Below are 5,214 nucleotides of genomic sequence, written 5' to 3' on the forward strand. Positions count from 1 at the left end.
ACCTGTTCCTCATGTCCTCGTGTGGCGCCCTGGGCAACCCAAAATCCCAGCCGTGACGGGAGCCCGCCTTTTCCCTCTCCCACCGCCACCTATGTGACTTTGCTCTTTTGTGTTCCAGAAACACCAAAAACCACCACTTCTGTTCCACCACCGGTGCCTACAGGTAAGGGCGCTGAGCCTGCCGAAGGAGCTCTGCTTCTCTCCTTCTCTCCTTCCCCCGTTCCCACGTGTGGTCGCCCCCCTTTCACTTGCTTTCTTTCTCCTTTGCAGTCACCACACCTTCGACAACCAGACCGCCAAGCAGCACGCCGAAAACCACGCCAACCACCTCTCCCTCCACCACATCCAGAACCACTGCATCAACTCAGACGGCAACCACCAACACGCCAAAGACCACTGCAACAGCCTCCACACCATCCACCTCTACGCATCACCCCAAAATCCTAACCACCACAACCCCCTCCACCACCACAGAATCCACTGCGACTAGCACACCAACCCCGACAACCACAACAGCACCCGTGCCCCCCTCCACACCGTCTCCTCCGACGCCGTCCACCACAACCACCACCACCTCGCCCACAACCGTTACCTCCACTTCCACCAGCACTCCAGTACCCACTGCCACAACTCTCACGACTGCTCGCCCTACCAGCACAGAAACGCCCAGCACTCCGGCCACCACAACTCCTGCAACCACCACCGTTCCAGTTACCACGGGTAAGTCTCCTTGGTCGCTCTGCAGCAGCAGCAGCTTACAAGTCTCTCAGGAGCCCTCTCTTGCCAAAGGGGCAGAGGGATTGCCACCTCCAGGTCCCACGTAAGCCAGCCCTCCAAAAAGGGCGAGACTCGTCTGGCTCAGTCATCCGGGAACCTGTTCCTCATGTCCTCGTGTGGCGCCCTGGGCAACCCAAAATCCCAGCCGTGACGGGAGCCCGCCTTTTCCCTCTCCCACCGCCACCTATGTGACTTTGCTCTTTTGTGTTCCAGAAACACCAAAAACCACCACTTCTGTTCCACCACCGGTGCCTACAGGTAAGGGCGCTGAGCCTGCCGAAGGAGCTCTGCTTCTCTCCTTCTCTCCTTCCCCCGTTCCCACGTGTGGTCGCCCCCCTTTCACTTGCTTTCTTTCTCCTTTGCAGTCACCACACCTTCGACAACCAGACCGCCAAGCAGCACGCCGAAAACCACGCCAACCACCTCTCCCTCCACCACATCCAGAACCACTGCATCAACTCAGACGGCAACCACCAACACGCCAAAGACCACTGCAACAGCCTCCACACCATCCACCTCTACGCATCACCCCAAAATCCTAACCACCACAACCCCCTCCACCACCACAGAATCCACTGCGACTAGCACACCAACCCCGACAACCACAACAGCACCCGTGCCCCCCTCCACACCGTCTCCTCCGACGCCGTCCACCACAACCACCACCACCTCGCCCACAACCGTTACCTCCACTTCCACCAGCACTCCAGTACCCACTGCCACAACTCTCACGACTGCTCCCCCTACCAGCACAGAAACGCCCAGCACTCCGGCCACCACAACTCCTGCAACCACCACCGTCCCAGTTACCACGGGTAAGTCTCCTTGGTCGCTCTGCAGCAGCAGCAGCTTACAAGTCTTTCAGGAGCCCTCTCTTGCCAAAGGGGCAGAGGGATTGCCACCTCCAGGTCCCACGTAAGCCAGCCCTCCAAAAAGGGCGAGACTCGTCTGGCTCAGTCATCCGGGAACCTGTTCCTCATGTCCTCGTGTGGCGCCCTGGGCAACCCAAAATCCCAGCCGTGACGGGAGCCCGCCTTTTCCCTCTCCCACCGCCACCTATGTGACTTTGCTCTTTTGTGTTCCAGAAACACCAAAAACCACCACTTCTGTTCCACCACCGGTGCCTACAGGTAAGGGCGCTGAGCCTGCCGAAGGAGCTCTGCTTCTCTCCTTCTCTCCTTCCCCCGTTCCCACGTGTGGTCGCCCCCCTTTCACTTGCTTTCTTTCTCCTTTGCAGTCACCACACCTTCGACAACCAGACCGCCAAGCAGCACGCCGAAAACCACGCCAACCACCTCTCCCTCCACCACATCCAGAACCACTGCATCAACTCAGACGGCAACCACCAACACGCCAAAGACCACTGCAACAGCCTCCACACCATCCACCTCTACGCATCACCCCAAAATCCTAACCACCACAACCCCCTCCACCACCACAGAATCCACTGCGACTAGCACACCAACCCCGACAACCACAACAGCACCCGTGCCCCCCTCCACACCGTCTCCTCCGACGCCGTCCACCACAACCACCACCACCTCGCCCACAACCGTTACCTCCACTTCCACCAGCACTCCAGTACCCACTACCACAACTCTCACGACTGCTCCCCCTACCAGCACAGAAACGCCCAGCACTCCGGCCACCACAACTCCTGCAACCACCACCGTCCCAGTTACCACGGGTAAGTCTCCTTGGTCGCTCTGCAGCAGCAGCAGCTTACAAGTCTTTCAGGAGCCCTCTCTTGCCAAAGGGGCAGAGGGATTGCCACCTCCAGGTCCCACGTAAGCCAGCCCTCCAAAAAGGGCGAGACTCGTCTGGCTCAGTCATCCGGGAACCTGTTCCTCATGTCCTCGTGTGGCGCCCTGGGCAACCCAAAATCCCAGCCGTGACGGGAGCCCGCCTTTTCCCTCTCCCACCGCCACCTATGTGACTTTGCTCTTTTGTGTTCCAGAAACACCAAAAACCACCACTTCTGTTCCACCACCGGTGCCTACAGGTAAGGGCGCTGAGCCTGCCGAAGGAGCTCTGCTTCTCTCCTTCTCTCCTTCCCCCGTTCCCACGTGTGGTCGCCCCCCTTTCACTTGCTTTCTTTCTCCTTTGCAGTCACCACACCTTCGACAACCAGACCGCCAAGCAGCATGCCGAAAACCACGCCAACCACCTCTCCCTCCACCACATCCAGAACCACTGCATCAACTCAGACGGCAACCACCAACACGCCAAAGACCACTGCAACAGCCTCCACACCATCCACCTCTACGCATCACCCCAAAATCCTAACCACCACAACCCCCTCCACCACCACAGAATCCACTGCGACTAGCACACCAACCCCGACAACCACAACAGCACCCGTGCCCCCCTCCACACCGTCACCTCCGACGCCGTCCACCACAACCACCACCACCTCGCCCACAACCGTTACCTCCACTTCCACCAGCACTCCAGTACCCACTGCCACAACTCTCACGACTGCTCCCCCAGCCAGCACAGAAACGCCCAGCACTCCGGCCACCACAACTCCTGCAACCACCACCGTCCCAGTTACCACGGGTAAGTCTCCTTGGTCGCTCTGCAGCAGCAGCAGCTTACAAGTCTTTCAGGAGCCCTCTCTTGCCAAAGGGGCAGAGGGATTGCCACCTCCAGGTCCCACGTAAGCCAGCCCTCCAAAAAGGGCGAGACTCGTCTGGCTCAGTCATCCGGGAACCTGTTCCTCATGTCCTCGTGTGGCGCCCTGGGCAACCCAAAATCCCAGCCGTGACGGGAGCCCGCCTTTTCCCTCTCCCACCGCCACCTATGTGACTTTGCTCTTTTGTGTTCCAGAAACACCAAAAACCACCACTTCTGTTCCACCACCGGTGCCTACAGGTAAGGGCGCTGAGCCTGCCGAAGGAGCTCTGCTTCTCTCCTTCTCTCCTTCCCCCGTTCCCACGTGTGGTCGCCCCCCTTTCACTTGCTTTCTTTCTCCTTTGCAGTCACCACACCTTCGACAACCAGACCGCCAAGCAGCACGCCGAAAACCACGCCAACCACCTCTCCCTCCACCACATCCAGAACCACTGCATCAACTCAGACGGCAACCACCAACACGCCAAAGACCACTGCAACAGCCTCCACACCATCCACCTCTACGCATCACCCCAAAATCCTAACCACCACAACCCCCTCCACCACCACAGAATCCACTGCGACTAGCACACCAACCCCGACAACCACAACAGCACCCGTGCCCCCCTCCACACCGTCTCCTCCGACGCCGTCCACCACAACCACCACCACCTCGCCCACAACCGTTACCTCCACTTCCACCAGCACTCCAGTACCCACTGCCACAACTCTCACGACTGCTCCCCCAGCCAGCACAGAAACGCCCAGCACTCCGGCCACCACAACTCCTGCAACCACCACCGTCCCAGTTACCACGGGTAAGTCTCCTTGGTCGCTCTGCAGCAGCAGCAGCTTACAAGTCTTTCAGGAGCCCTCTCTTGCCAAAGGGGCAGAGGGATTGCCACCTCCAGGTCCCACGTAAGCCAGCCCTCCAAAAAGGGCGAGACTCGTCTGGCTCAGTCATCCGGGAACCTGTTCCTCATGTCCTCGTGTGGCGCCCTGGGCAACCCAAAATCCCAGCCGTGACGGGAGCCCGCCTTTTCCCTCTCCCACCGCCACCTATGTGACTTTGCTCTTTTGTGTTCCAGAAACACCAAAAACCACCACTTCTGTTCCACCACCGGTGCCTACAGGTAAGGGCGCTGAGCCTGCCGAAGGAGCTCTGCTTCTCTCCTTCTCTCCTTCCCCCGTTCCCACGTGTGGTCGCCCCCCTTTCACTTGCTTTCTTTCTCCTTTGCAGTCACCACACCTTCGACAACCAGACCGCCAAGCAGCACGCCGAAAACCACGCCAACCACCTCTCCCTCCACCACATCCAGAACCACTGCATCAACTCAGACGGCAACCACCAACACGCCAAAGACCACTGCAACAGCCTCCACACCATCCACCTCTACGCATCACCCCAAAATCCTAACCACCACAACCCCCTCCACCACCACAGAATCCACTGCGACTAGCACACCAACCCCGACAACCACAACAGCACCCGTGCCCCCCTCCACACCGTCTCCTCCGACGCCGTCCACCACAACCACCACCACCTCGCCCACAACCGTTACCTCCACTTCCACCAGCACTCCAGTACCCACTGCCACAACTCTCACGACTGCTCCCCCTACCAGCACAGAAACGCCCAGCACTCCGGCCACCACAACTCCTGCAACCACCACCGTCCCAGTTACCACGGGTAAGTCTCCTTGGTCGCTCTGCAGCAGCAGCAGCTTACAAGTCTTTCAGGAGCCCTCTCTTGCCAAAGGGGCAGAGGGATTGCCACCTCCAGGTCCCACGTAAGCCAGCCCTCCAAAAAGGGCGAGACTCGTC

The sequence above is a fragment of the Podarcis pityusensis genome (genome assembly GCF_964106645.2).
Source record: "Podarcis pityusensis genome assembly, chromosome: 1".
In the NCBI taxonomy this organism is placed as follows: domain Eukaryota; kingdom Metazoa; phylum Chordata; class Lepidosauria; order Squamata; family Lacertidae; genus Podarcis; species Podarcis pityusensis.